The sequence below is a fragment of the Panthera onca genome, chromosome B1, assembly GCF_046562875.1.
Source record: "Panthera onca isolate mPanOnc1 chromosome B1, mPanOnc1 haplotype 2, whole genome shotgun sequence".
Taxonomy (NCBI): Eukaryota; Metazoa; Chordata; class Mammalia; order Carnivora; family Felidae; genus Panthera; species Panthera onca.
This window is the reverse complement of record NC_138342.1, coordinates 69,613,456-69,628,816: the sequence shown is the minus strand read 5'-3', so window position 1 is coordinate 69,628,816 and position 15,361 is coordinate 69,613,456. Positions and strand designations below refer to the sequence as shown.

The window sequence follows — 15,361 nt, the reverse complement described above, 5'->3', positions numbered from 1 at the left end:
CTTTTGTACTCGAGCTAGAGTAAAATTAACGCAGTCTTCCTTTTTTCCATCGCCGTCTGACAGCATCCAGCAAATGGGTGTAGGGTAGGGAGAGCAGAACCCAGGTGTCCTTACACAGCTGAGTCTTTTGAGAAATTGGAACTGAGGCGGGTGGGAACCACGGGAAAGCGTCAGTGAGTTGGGAGAGGGAAACGGGAGCAGCTGAGTGCTGGGCGAGGGGAAGGAAGCTGGGGTGTGTGCGTCTGGAAGGGAAGGGGGAAGAGGGGCAGGAGTGAAAACGGGGGCCAAACTCAAGCGGAGGGAACCCAGCGCCCGCTGCCTGCAAAAGGGGGCGAAAGCAGCCAGTAAGAGTGAGGGGGAAAGCGGGAAGACGAAGGAAGGGAAGGAAGTAAGGAAAGAGGAAGGAAAGGCAGGAGGGGAGAGAGGAAGAGTGTCTGCAATTTCTGCGGCCGGCTCAGTAGGAGGAGCAGGAGGAGAAAGAGGAGGATCCAGAGTCAGTCAGTCAGGCAGCCAGCGGGAGGTGGAGAAAGCAGGAGGAGAAGGAGGAGGATTAAAGATGGCCACCAACAGCTGCGGGAAACGGCAACAACCCCTCACTTTCCGGGATGGTCCCTGCGGGTCGGCCCGGCCTTGATGGAGAGGAGAAGCCCGAGAAGCGCCGAGGCTGAGGCGGCGGCGGCGGCGGGGACCCAGCGAGGAGGAGGACGCGGGGGAGCAGGGACCGGGGCAGGAGAAGGGGAAGGCGGCGGCGTCGCTGCCCCGGCCGCCTAGCGCCGCTGCCCGCGCCGGCGGACCGGTTCCCGCACCTCGCGGTCGCAGAATCCAGGCCGGCCCGCGGCCCCTGGCCCCGCCGCGGGGCTCCTGGGCCCCGCCGCGGACACTGTGCCCGCTGCCCCCTCCCCGTCGCCGGCGCGCACTCGGGCCCGCCGCGGTCCCAGCTCCCGGGCCAGGCCCGCCCGCGCCCGCCCGCCAGCCCTCCGGTGAGTGCCCACTGCCAGCGCCCCCCACCCCACCCTGCGCCCGGCCCGCCCGGGCCGCTTTGTTTGTGCGGGGCGGAGGCGCTGCCCACTCGCGGCCCTGTGCCCGCTGCCCCTGCGGACAGGCCGAGGCCCAGCTGCCGCCCTCCCCCGGGACCGCGCTGCCCCCAGCCGCCGCTGCCATCAGTCTTGGCTGCCTGCCTTGTGTCCTCCACCGCGGCCTGGAGAGGGCGCCGTCGCGGTGGGGTCGGGGTTGGGGTCACGCGCGGCTGGAGGTGGGGAGGGATGTTGGGGTATTTCGGGGGGCGGGGGAGGACAGGGCTGGACGTTGCCCCTAGTGAGCAGTGAAGGTGTAACCTAGCGGTCCAGGCATAGGGGTCCCGCCAAAGCCCCATTTCCAGACCCTGTGGGGTCTCCGCTCCCGGAGCCCCCCCAGCGCCCGTGCGCAGCCGAGCGAGGCCTCCATCCCTCGGGCGCTGTCTCCCGGGCCTCTCCTGCTTATTCCCAAGCCCTGCTCTCCCCCAACGCCCTGTGCTGGAAACCCTTCGTTTATGCGAGGAACCTAGATGCTCTTGGGGTGTTTGCCCTTTTATTCTCTTGTGCATGGGATGTGGTGGTATCGCAAACATTCACAGTTACGGTGGGGTTCAAAGAGCTGTTGTGACCTTTCCTACCAAAAGCCTTTTGGCCCACCTGGCCAGTGTTTGATCCTCAGGTGCAGCGTTTCATTGATTTTTATCATTGAATTCCGAGATCTACACTATTAGGTCCTCTTTTCGCTGAAATAATCGGATAAAACCTGATTGAAAGGATGTTTACTATATGTGTGAATCCTTATCTCTACTTCCAGTGCCTTAAAAATGGTTGTTTCCTGTGGGAGAATGGTGCTAATGCATAGGAAAAAACAGTTTTTTGTTCAGTAATGGGCATGAGTTGGTAGTTCCAAATGGTTATTGTAGTCTGAAAACCAAACATTAAAAAAGAAGAACAAAACCTTTTGCTTTGAGATAGCAGTATATTTCCAGGTTGGAATCATTTGAGAGCAGGTTTAGAACAATTAGTTTCCACCATCCGGCTAATTATAACAAACATAATGTAAAACAGAACCAAAAATATGTTGGTTAAAAAAAAAAAAACTAGGTGTGTATTAGGACATAGGTCTAGCAAAAAATAAATCTTGCTTTAAAAAAACTTTATCATGGGACTCTAAGCACAGGAAATGGCTTGGTATGTTTTTCTTTTTTTATATTTAGAAATACATATGCATTAGACTGATTTGAGAACTCTTCCTAGGACATATGAGCACAGTAGTACATGTTATACTTTGAACTATTCTCAACCTACTAGAAATACAGATTTATACTAGTTTGTTTTTCTGTGTTGAAATCGATTCATGTGAAAAATGTTAGATTTCTAATTAAAAATTTCTGCACAAAGAAGATACGAATTAGAAAACATGTTCTGGTCTTGCAAAATCTAGTAAACAAAGAGTAAGTGACAAGTGATTGAAAAGTGGATCTAAGGGGTGACTGGGTGGCTCAAGTCGGTCGAGCATTCCCCTTTTGCTTAGGGCATGATCTGGCAGTTCCTGAGTTCGAGCCCCACATAGGGCTCTGTGCAGACAGTGCAGAGCCTGGAGCCTGCTTCGAGTTCTGTGTCTCCTCTCCCTTCCCCTCCCCTGCTCTCTCTTCCTTAAAAATAAATAAACGTTAAAAAAAAAGTTTGGAAAAGTGGATCTGAGATTATCTAACATACTATATCATGGAACTTGAGAACCACTGACTCCCAAGGAGGATGAGCCCTTAGTGATGCTAATCTGAAATCACACCCAAAGTAGGGCCATTTCTGTAGCATCCTTGGAAGGATCATCAGGCATCTGATTTTCATACCTATATGATAACAGGTTCACATCTTTCTTCAACATTCTAAGTCTTTTTCTGTTTATGTAAGTTAAAATCTGCCTTCCTGATATTTCCGCTGAGTTCCAGTTTCCCTTTGTGTGTATGATGCATTTATCACCCATAAAAGAATTAAGAGATAAATGACTCCTACTTTAATTTTTTTTGTCATCAGGTTTAATGAAGTATAATATACATGCAGTAGTTTTGACAAATGTATACAATTGGATAATCACCACAATCAAGATAAGAAACATTTCCATCCAACCAAAAGGTTCTCTCCCTCTGCCCCCAGCCCCTGGCAACTATTAATCTAATTCACAGACCTATAGTTTTCCCTGTTCTAGAATATCACATAAATGAAATCCTACAATATGCAATCTTTTGAGTCTTTTACTTAACATAATGATTTTGATATTCATTAAGTTGTTGCATGTGTCAGTAGTTTTTTCAGTGGTATGCTGATAAATGTGTTAACAACCTGCTCTCCAAAAAAAAATCCCGAATTTGTAGTATTTGCTACTTTTTGTAGTGTAAATACTCTTACCATGGCCTATATTAAGGTATCTTGAGTCGTGCCTAGTTTGGGTCAGTTAGAAATAAAGCTACAATAAACAATGTGAAGGACAGATATTTTCAGTTGGGATTACTGGGTCCTAGGAAAAGGGTATATTTATCAAAAGTAGTAATTTATATCGAATAGGCAAACTTTTTTCCAAAATGACTATACTATTTTGTATTCCTACCAGCACTGTGAGAATTTCAGGTGCTCTGCATCCTTGTCAGTACTTACTATTATCAGTTATTAAAATCTCAGCAATTATTATGTGTGTAGTCTCCTTTAACATTTTTGACTTTTTTTTAAGTTTATTTTGAGAGAGAGGGAGTGCACAAGAGTGGGAAGGACAGAGAGAGAGGGAGAGAGAATCTCACGCAGGGTCTGTGCTGTCAACACAGAGCCCCATGTGGTGCTCAGTCTCATGAACCATGAGGTCATGACCTGAGCCGAAAGCAAGAGTTGGACACTTAACTGACTGAGCCACCCAGGTGCCCCAACATTTTTGACTTCTCATTTTCAGTAGTATTTGAACCAACATAGGAAGTTTATGATTGGCATTGCTGAATAATTTTATTTTTGGCTTGGTCATCAGTCATGGTCTCACTATAAAGGCTATAGCACTTAAAGGATGTTTCTTGATTTCTTGTGAAATTGCCTTTCATGAATTGCTTTTTTGAAAGGAAGCAGTAAGGAATTCTAAAACTTAGCTGTTAACATTTTTTAAATGTGGCTAAGAAAAACCTAGGTAAAGATTTGTTTCTTTTCATAAAACTTTGGAATTTAAAAAAACTCAAAAAATTGGGGCACCTGGGTGGCATAGTTGGTTGAGCGTCCAACTTGGTATCAGCTCAGGTCATGATCTCGCTGTTACAGGACTGAATCCCACATTTTGCTCTTCACTGAGTGGAGCCAGCTTAGGATTCTCTCTCTCCCTCTATCTCTGCCCATCCCACTCTTTCTCCCTCATTCTCTTTCAAAAGAAATAAATAAACTTTTAAAAAAACCCTCAAATTATAAAGCATTTCTTCAAATTTGCTTGGGCTTAAAAAATAGTTCAATCATGTAATCTTTGAACTCATCCAGGAACTTGTAAGAAGTGTTAATACATAAATGAATATAGCATTACTTTCAATACTTGGAAAGCTAAATTTCATGGAAGATTATAGTGTATATTTTTGATTCAGTGTATTTGATTTAAAAAAAAATTTTTTTTTAATGTTTATTTTTGAGAGAGAAAGAGAGAGAGGGAGACACAGAATCCGAAGCAGGTTCTAGGCTGAGCTGTCAGCACAGAGCCGGATGCAGGGCTCAAACCCACAAGCTGTGAGATCATGACCTGAGCTGAAGTTGGACGCTTAACCGACTGAGCCACCCAGGTGCTCCTCAGTATATTTGATTTTTATTGCTACTATCAAGTTGGTCAAGTTTTATTTGTTACATACTCATGTGTAATAACTATTAATGGCATTCAGAGTGCTGATTTTATTCTGGGATCTATAATGGTTTTTAGTTTTTCCAGATGGAGCAATAAATTTAAACATAATTTAAAAATGGTACATTTGTGATACTTTAGTATACATCCTTAACTCTTCCTTATTTATTTTACCCGTCCAAACTATACTCCTTAGCTCTAGATTCATATATCCAACAGCTGGTTTAGACATACCTACTGAGATGTTCCATAGGCATGTCAACCTCAACTGTCCAAACCTCAACTCATAACCTTTCCCCCAAAATGTCCTTCCTGTGCCGCCTGCCGCCTGTCTTCTCAATGTGAGGAAATGCCATTCTCATCTACCCTGTCCTGAGTGGAATCCAGGCCTTCATCTTCTACTCCTTTGTCTTCCTCAGTTTCCACCCCCAGGCACATACTAGGTCCAATTGCTTTTGTCTTCTAAGTATTTCTCCTCTTCTGCTTCCTCCTTAGAGGCCTTGATTCAGGCCTCTGTTTCTCAGCTGAAGTGCTACAGTGCCCTTCTATACATACTCTCCTTAGCTGTAGTCACACCTCTGCTCATCACTTCCTCTCACCCTGTTTCCAAAACAAATTTTCCTTTTTAACTTGGAAAAATACACGGTTATGATCTTTTCAATACGCTTTTTTTTCTCCTCTTTAAAATCTTTTAATAGATTCTAAGCCATCAAAGAGCCATTAAAGCATGGGGTCCTATTCTGTACAAAGCTCTGTGTTTGTGACCAGGCTCTAGCTTCTCCAGTCTCCTCTCTGACAGCCATTCATTTGTTCATTAAAAAAAAAAGAAAAGAAAAAGATTTGAGTGCTCTGCAGAGTTCTAGGTGATGGAGTTTTATCAAGGGACTTAAATTCTAGAGGGGGACAGATGACAAGTGTATACTATTGTCAGTTGGTAATGAGTGCAATGGAACAACATAAGGCTGGGTAAGGAGTTAGGGAGCAGTAGGTTGCTGAGGTGTGGGTGTGCTGCCATTTATAGAGGGCTGTATGAGAAGGCTCTATTATGACATCTGAGCAGAGACTCAAAATATTCAAGGCAATGAGAGTTTTAGATCTGCGAGAAGAGCAGGTGCTGAGGGGAGGGTGCTTGAGATGTCTAGACAACAGCAAGGGGTTGGCGGAGGGAGGTGAGAGCTGGGGTCAGGCTAGTGGAGGCTCCGGCAGACCAAGCAGGGCAGCGTGAGGACTTTGACTTCTGAGCTCAGTGAGTTTGACCCTAGAGTGCGTCCTCTCTATGGACAGAGATGCATTCCTATCTCCTACTTGAGGTTTCTGAAGTATGCCACCTCTCTTACCTTAAGCCTTTCCTTCTACTGGGAATAGTGCTAGATTATCCCTCCTCTGTGTTCCCTTAGCACTCTTTGTCATACCCCTACTTAATAGCTGCTTTGTTTGTCTCCTCTCCCTAGGCTGAGGCCCTAAATTTTTTTTTTTAAACCTCTGAATTCCTATTTCATTGAATTAATGTCTGTTGAATTTTAGAATTGCTGAAAATGGGATTTATTACTGAAAACTGGGTAAGAGGTACTTAACAGTACTGTGTAGTGACTGCTACCCTGATGTGAATGTGGATTCTATGTTTTGCTGACCACTGTGCATTTAGTGCTGGAGCAATGAGCTGTGCATAATAAGTGCTCAGTAAATACTGGGTGAATGATTAAGTGCACACCCGTGTACCAGCCTTTGCCTGTTCTTTCTTCTGCTTCCCTTAAACCCATGGGCAAGCTTCCCCCAAATCTCTTAACCTCTTTCTCTACTGGCTTATTTGCCCTTTCTCTAATCACAAGCTCAAGAAACAACAAATACTTCAGAAATTTTTGCGTTCATTCATTAGCAGCGAATGTATATGTAACAGAGAAATGTAGATAATTTCTCTCCAGGCTAAATAGATGGTGGTCATTGCACAGTTTTTGGTTAATTTGCACTTCTGTTTTCCTTTCTTTGGCAGGAATTTTTGGGGGCTATTTTATTACTGGGCCTTTGACTCTTTAATAAACCACTGATAGGTTTAGAATATCACTTCTATAAACAACTCAAGCAGGAGCAGGGTGTGAAAAGTCTAGTACTAGAAATAAAATAGACAGTATTTCTTAGTGAGTTTCATTTGGTTGAACAAACGATTAGAGTTGGCAATTAACCTTACTATCCTGGTGCAGGCCTTTGGGGAAATGGCCGGCTCTAGCAGGGAGTCTTCAGCCCCAGGACATCTAGGTATCATCTTAAGCCTGGAACTCTTACCAGTAACTCTTGAATCCCTCAGTCCTTACATCTCAGGCTTCCACATTCTGTCTGTCTCCTTCCCCACTACCTGCATGTCTTTGAGCCTGCAGGGAAAGGATGGTGGGAGATCCCAAGTGTCCTACCCGCAAAAGCTGTAAGAAGAGGCAGAGCATTTAAAGTACCATATGTTAGGGATAGGAATAATTTTTCCATTTATGTTTTACTAAAAATCATTGTGTGCAGTAGGCTGTCTTATGTATAACATAAATATTGGATTATTGATCTTCCATAGTGTTGTAATCCATTGTGACAGGCCTGGTGGTGATAGGTCCTTTAGTGTTTTAGTACATGAAATACTTTGTATATCTTAGTCTGCTTATTGTGGGTACTATTTGTATTGTGACCAACAAAATTATAATTTCACTAAGTGCTGAGTTTTTGTTTTGTTTTGGGTTTGAGTTTTTTTTGTTGTTGCTGTTTTAATGGTTATGCGTGAGTAGGGCCTTCATTTTATTTCTCTAATAGAGTGGTCTTACTATTAAATTTGTACGTTGGTTTTCTTAGGTCAAGGAAAATTACTAGTGACTTAGGTTTAAGTTCTCTCACAAATTAAAAAAAAATCGTCCTTGCTTCTATTTGTATGCAGTATATTAATGTATGACTTGGGATAAAATTAATGCATTTAGTTATTTTAAGTTCAATATATCATTGTTTGTGCTATTCTGCAAAAGAGCATTATGGTGGTCAGGTGCTACAGTACCTGAGCATGCTTGAGACTTGTGGGTGCACTTTGACAACCCTTTCTTTTCGTTATGCTGACCCAGCAGCAGACACTGTTAAGCCTTAGGAAAACTGAATCTGCTTAGCAAGGAAAACAGACTTAGGTGGTACTGGTACCTACCATCCATTTTGGTGAAGTTACAAGCTTAGATTAATAACTAAGTCAACTAATTGTTGTGAAGCTATAGTGGGTTTAAAGTACTATACTTGTATTTTGGAGTCTAGAAGACTATTGGATGAGACTTTTTATTCCTAATAAACTAATTACAGTTATTTGTTCTTTTGTGTATGGCCTAATCCCTTTAAAGTATTCATTATTACTACTTATGAAAGATAAGTGCCTATTTGTAATGGCACTTCAGAGGCTCAGAAATTAAGGGATTTGAATTCTTGCTCTACCTCTGCCATTAGAGAGTTGTGTTACTTTGGGCCTGTGACCTGTCCCATCTGGCCTCTGATTCTTCATCTGTTGACAGTCCTTTCTACTGCAGAGCCCTTAGATAAAATAATAGTGATAACTGAGTTTTGACACTGATTCTTTTTGCTTTCCTCAGTTCTTAAGCCCTTGGTACCTATGTTGTGAGAGGGATCATGCTACAGGGTACTTTTGACACAGGTAAAAGGTATGTTGTCAATACTTGATGAATTTGCTGCATTTTAAATTTTTTTTAATTAAAAATTTTTTAATGTTTTTTTATTTTAGAGAGAGACAGAGTGTGAGCAGGCAAAGGGTAGAGAGAGAGGGAGACACAGAATCCAAAGCAGGCTCCAGGCTCTGAGCTCTCTGCTGTCAGCAGAGAGCCCAGCGTGGGGCTCAAACTCATGAACCATGAGATTATGACTGGAGCTGAAGTCGGACACTTAACTGACTGAGCCACCCTGGAGCCCCTGCTGCATTTTTAAATAGCAGTTCCAGCTTCCTCTTCCTGTATGTTTGTCCGTAGCCTGTTTTATTCTTCTTCAGCCAGTGTGGACTTAACGAGGCCAGTTAATTTAATATTAGCCTAAGAAAAGTAAGAATTTGATACATAGCCAATATATTTTTTATTGAAGTATAGTTGGCATATGGTGTTCTACTTAGCCATTATTTGATATAAAAACTCATGCCAGAATTAGTGTGTATTATTTTTTTTCTTCAGAGGGGACAACTAATTTGTGTATATCTACATAGAACCTTGTAGGTTTATTTCTTGCTCTAAGTAAAACATCCACACACATAAATTTTACTTTATAAATTGCATAATTTAGGAGATGATTAATTATTGTATGTGGGATTCAATATTTATTTATTTATTTTAAAGTTTATTTATTTTGAGAGAGAGCGTGTGTATGCACGCAGGAAAGGGGCAGAGAGATGGGGAGAGAAAATCCCAAGCAGGCACTACTCTTAGCATGGAGCCCAGTGTGGGGTTCAATCTCATGAACCACCAACTGTGAGATCATGACCTGAGCCAATAGCAAGAGTTGCAAGCTCAGCTGACTAAGCCACCCAGGCACCCTTAGGACTCCTCCCCATCCTCTTCCTCCTCCCCATCCTCTTCCTCCTCCCCATCCTCTTCCTCCTCCCCATCCTCTTCCTCCTCCCCATCCTCTTCCTCCTCCCCATCCTCTTCCTCCTCCCCATCCTCTTCCTCCTCCCCATCCTCTTCCTCCTCCCCATCCTCTTCCTCCTCCCCATCCTCTTCCTCCTCCCCATCCTCTTCCTCCTCCCCATCCTCTTCCTCCTCCCCATCCTCTTCCTCCTCCCCATCCTCTTCCTCCTCCCCATCCTCTTCCTCCTCCCCATCCTCTTCCTCCTCCCCATCCTCTTCCTCCTCCCCATCCTCTTCCTCCTCCCCATCCTCTTCCTCCTCCCCATCCTCTTCCTCCTCCCCATCCTCTTCCTCCTCCCCATCCTCTTCCTCCTCCCCATCCTCTTCCTCCTCCCCATCCTCTTCCTCCTCCCCATCCTCTTCCTCCTCCCCATCCTCTTCCTCCTCCCCATCCTCTTCCTCCTCCCCATCCTCTTCCTCCTCCCCATCCTCTTCCTCCTCCCCATCCTCTTCCTCCTCCCCATCCTCTTCCTCCTCCCCATCCTCTTCCTCCTCCCCATCCTCTTCCTCCTCCCCATCCTCTTCCTCCTCCCCCTCCCTCTCTTCCTCCTCCCCCTCCCTCTCTTCCTCCTCCTTCTCCCCCTCCTCCCCCTCCTCCCCCTCCTCCTCCTCTCCCTCCCTTCCTTCAGGGGAATGCCATAGAGAGAGGGAGAGAGAGAATCCCAAGTAAGCCCCACGCCACCAGCATGGAGCCTGATGCAGGGCTCAAACTCATGAACTGTGAGATCATGAACTGAGCTGAAACCAAGAGTCGGATGCTTAACTGGTTGAGCCACCCAGGCGCCTCTAGGACTCAGCAGTTGAAAAAGAATCCCACAAGTGGCACTCCTGACTGGCTCAGTTGGTGGAGCATGCAATTCTTGATCTCAGGGTTGTGAGTTTGACCTCCACGTTGGGTATAAAGATTACTTAAAATACATCCTTAAAAAAAAAACAAAGACAAACCACAAGTATCTTCTCAAAATATCCAGATCTCTTAGTATGTTCTGAGTGTTTGAATTTGGGAAAGCAATGTATATATTTGCTTTCACTTCTCTAACATTTATTCAAACTGTATTACCTTACTGATACATATATTTTTTATGTATTTTTTTAAGTGTTTTAAAAAAATTTTTTAATGGTATTTATTCTTGAAAAAAGACAGAGACAGAACATGAGCAGGGGAGGGGCAGAGAGAGAGGCAGACACAGAATCCGAAGCAGGCTCCAGGCTCTGCGCTGTCAGCACAGAGCCCTACGCAAGGCTCGAACTCATGAACCACGAGATCATGACAACCTGAGCCGAATGAAGTCAGACGCTTAATTGACTGAGCCACCCAGGTGCCCCTGTGTTTGTGTATTTTGAAGTAATTATAAATTTACAGGAAGTTGCAAAAATTGTAGAATCCCATGTACCTTTCACATATCACCCTTTACCTAGTGGTAACATTTACATGACTATAATATAATACTGATTTGTGTTTTATTACTAAAAGCATAATGATCTTGCTTATTTTGAAAAATGTTGACAAATACAAGAATGTTGATATTTTCACCTCAGGGTGAAGAGGTTAGCATTTACAAATTCAGATTCTGTGCCTTATATCTGTAGATATCAGACAAAGGTCTCTTTCCTGCATTTGCTGTAAAAAGGGTGACAAGTAACTAGGCAAATGGCTGATTATTTTCCACTGGGTAGTTCATTCACAGCACTGGATACAGTCATGTAAAATTTCAGTTACACGGCATTCTTAATTCTGCTTTGCTGGACTTCTTTAATCATTACTATATTTGCTTACTGTGAACTTTCATTCTTAACATGCAACAGAATATAGACAAAGAAATATTGGACAGTTAAGGCATATTTATTAAGTACCCTCTATCACTGTACTGAATATAGAGGAGATTTTGGAAAAGCAGAGGGGTATTTATAGTGTAGATGAATAAACAGCTGTAGAACATTACCACATATTGTATAATGTATTTCAGCAAGTTTTATTCTCTAAACACATACACATAGGGATATAATTGGCCCTCAGTAAGCATTTGTTGAGTGAATGAATGTACTTAGGTAATAAGCATGTTGTCACAAAATTATGTAAGTCTTAAGAAAATAAATGTTTACTGTCACTCTTAGGAATTCTAAAACTATTCATTATCGACTGAAAGAATGATAATACATGTTTTATTATGTTTCTTTATTCTTTTCGCCCTAGAAATCTTTTGGTAAATTCATAATCAGTTTTCCTTGATAAAAGCCTGGGTCTCTCTGACTCTAAAGCCCAGGTTCTTTCCCCATGGCACATTGCTCATTAAAACACAGTATTAGGTGATTTAGATGATAAATGCCATGTTTAAATAAACAAGTATGAAATAAAAATAAACTCCGTGTCAGTTGTTTTTAGGAAAATCATTGATTTGCCTAATAATTTTATTTAGCTTGACTTGTGTAATGACTAGTGACTAAATTAGATCAAGTATAAGGGGTTCAGCTGGCTCTAAGAACCTAGTTCTTATTTCCCAAAATGATGATACACTGTAAATAGACTCTAAAATGATGCTAATAATGTATATTAGTAATTCTATAATTTTTCCTAAATATCTATTAAATGTTTTACAGTATGCTGTGCTGGGTGCATTGGGAGCTACATGGATGTCTAAGACATGTATAGTTTTCTAATACCTTTATTATATGGTGAAGGTAAGATAGATTCATAAGTAATTGAACAGTATGTGATTAGTCTGTGAGGTACAGAAGTTCTATGGACACTTAGTGAGTAGAAAGGTTACTTTTAGTTGAGACAATTAGGGGAACCTTAAGATGATGTTTGATCTGAATATCAGGGAGATTGATGGGATTTCCTTGGTGAATATTGAAACTTGCTTATGTCAGAATTACAGAAAATTATAAAATAAATAGATTTTACTGTCAGATGAGTTTTCTAGGAAGAAATCAGTCTGACTTTAATATTTAAATAATGAAGATAAGGATTAGGAATAAAGTAAAACATTTAGGAAAACTATTTTTAACATGAAAACTTTACTTCTGCTCCTGAAGTATTTTAGAGCTAGGTCACCCTGAAAATTGTACTAAATATGATTTTATTCTTTTTAAAGATAATTTGATCTGTTGGATTAATGGCAAATGTGCTATATATATTTCATCTTAGTTTGGTAACTCCAAAAATAGGTGAGTTATCTCTTTGGTCAAAATGAGAACAGTTTTATTGCTGTTTTATTATTTCTGAGGTTCCTGTGTTTAAAGTATTTCTATTCTCTCTGAGTGAAATGTCATTGGAAAACTTATCTTGACATTGTGAAGTTCATTGCTAAGAGGTAGCTCTTGGTGGCAGCTTGAAGAAGAGGCTGGAGGAAGAAGGAAAGGGACAGTGGGGTTGAATGACAACACCATGGGAAAAGGAGGGGGAGAGAGGGAGAGAAAGAATTTTGTATAAAGGAGAATCGTTCTACCTGAGGTTATTCAATGTAGCCAATGCTATGCTGGACCTAGTCAGACCTAAAGCATTTCTGAAAGCTATAGTGTCTTGGCCAAACCTATATAAAGAGCAGAAAATATTTTGAGTTTGCTTTAGTTATGTAATAAATATTAGTGGAGAATGGTGTCAACACATTCATTTGTGTTCTCCACCTCCTTTTCCACAGAGACCTAGATTTAAATCTGAGTCACCAGAGTAAATAAGTTCAGTGATTCCCAGCTTGTGTTAGATTGCATAACCTAACCAACCACACGGGTTGGCATAGGTGTTTGTACTTTCGGGAGGGTGTGGGGAAGCCGGACAGGACATGGCAGCTGTCAAAAGGCATGAAGGCTACCATTACCACCGACATGTACTCGTGTGTTTGGGGCAGGGCAGGAGAAATACATGCCGAATAGCCTTTCTGAGATGACAATACTTAAAATACGAGTGATCTGTAGGCATAGCTTGGAGAACAGTATTGTATCTTTCTTAGAAAGCTTATTCCTTTTTTTCTTTATGAATTTGCATGCACTTTGAATTTTCTCAGCCTAAGACATTCATCAAAAATGAGCCATTTTTTGACTGTTGCTTGCCAGTGTTGAAAGATCTTTAAAAGGATCCTCATATTCTAGCCTTTCTTCCTACTCTGCTTGTTAACACCTACGTTAAGTGTAGATTTTAATAGTTGCTTTGCATATCCTGATGTCAAAACATCATTCCAGTCCAGTCCAGTGAGAATCATTTGCCAAGTGCTATTTTAATGCAAGAGTTGCATTCCAGTACCTAATTGTTGTTTTGGTGTTATTATTTAATACAAGCATGCTTGTATCAATTAATCACATCTGCATGTGTGTTTTTTTTTTTTTTCCAGTTTTGTTAAAGCTTAGAAATGCTCTTATAGCATGCTGATTTTGGTATTTAAAACCTTTTTGTCTCATCCTTCTGAGTAGCAGAGTTAAGTACTATACACAAGTTTTGAGTTTGGTGCATTTCATCATCTACTGTCACTAAGGGGTCAATAAAATAGTCCTATTTTTACAAAATTTTTTAAAGATGGCAAAGTGACTAGTAAAGAATCCTCTGGCTTATTGGAGTTACAGTTAAAACTAAATTATGTTATTATTTTCCCATCATATCTGTTTTCTTCATGAGAATTCAACTCACTATAAGGTGTCTGCGAACAGCAGTTTAGAAGATATATTAGCCAGCAACTTATTCCCAGATGCCTGTAATAAAATGGATTTTTAAAAAATAAATATTAAACATAGTGTTAGATTGAGGAAACGGTTATAGTAATACAAAATTGGAACAGAGGAAAATAATTGCCTGGTGAAAGGGTAAGCATAAATGAAATTAATCCATGGTACGGGATGCATTTTTCATTGCACTTAATGATCGATAGGGAGTTGTTTTGGGGAAGAGGAACTTAGAACTCATATCACACTTGGTTTTGTTAGAGTAAGGTTTTCCCTGGAAGTTGTCATTCCACAGTGACTGTATTGCGGTCTAAGTTGAGTATATTTGACACTCCTTACTATCGTCTGAATTCTTGATTGTTTTTTTCAGTCAACAAGAGTTTTGTTTTGTTTTTTAAGTTTATTTAAGCAGTCACTACACCCAATGTGAGGCTTGAACTCATGACCCTGAGATCCAGAGCTGCATACTCTACTGACTGAGCCAGCCAGGCACCCCTCAGCAAGAGTTTATGAACTGTCTACTTTCTGTGCTGAAAATGTCAAAATGATAAAATACTATTCCTCATTTCAAAGAACTAGTAAACTACTTTGCCTTATGAACAGATAATTACTAAATATTGTGGTAATGTCTGTTTTGAGTTTCATTAGCTTCCTTCTCTAGCCACAGTATTTGAGGTTCCTTACTAGTCATTGCACTTGTTCGTGCTGCAACTCTCTTGGCTTACCTAGGGTAAGTACACACACCTTTTTCCTTGAATCTTGGGCTGCTTTGCAGTTTTTCCTTATACCTGTAATGACCCCATTTGTGGCTTGATCTTTTTAGTTAGGAATCAAGGTACGGAAAACCAGGAGAGGGAACTTTAATGAAGGTGTAATAATAATAACAACGAAGCCAGACTTTGGAGAAAGTGAGGAGAATCCCATATTGGGTACCAAATAGAATTAGAAGTTTAAGTTTCATAAGGGAGTATTCAGCATTGATCAGAAGAAATACTAATTGGGTCACCTGGCTGGCTCTGTTGGTAGAGCATGTGACTCTTGATTTCAGGGTTGTAAGTTCAAGCCCCACGTTGGGTAGAGAGATAATTTAAAAATAAATAAAATCTTAAAAATAAGGGGAGATATTAATCTATATGACTAGACATATGCACTGTGTTACTGCCCTGATATACCTTATCTGTTTTATTAATTTCTTAATCAAGAAATTA

At 41.6% G+C, this 15,361-nt stretch overlaps 1 protein-coding gene across 8 annotated transcripts in view; it reads left to right on the top strand.

Annotated features, from left to right (window-relative positions):
- The first annotated feature begins 470 nt into the window (after window positions 1-470).
- WDFY3 (WD repeat and FYVE domain containing 3) overlaps window positions 471-15,361 on the top strand; it is a 278,494-nt gene continuing 263,603 nt past the window's right edge. For 4 of the 8 annotated variants that reach the window (XM_078445957.2, XM_078445959.2, XM_078445953.2 and 1 more), the window contains exon 1: window positions 480-980. The gene's annotated coding sequence lies outside the window, so the exon portion shown is untranslated. Of the gene's footprint in view, window positions 981-15,361 lie in introns of all 8 variants that reach the window. The other 4 variants (XM_078445958.2, XM_078445960.2, XM_078445962.2 and 1 more) reach the window with 3 other exon arrangements.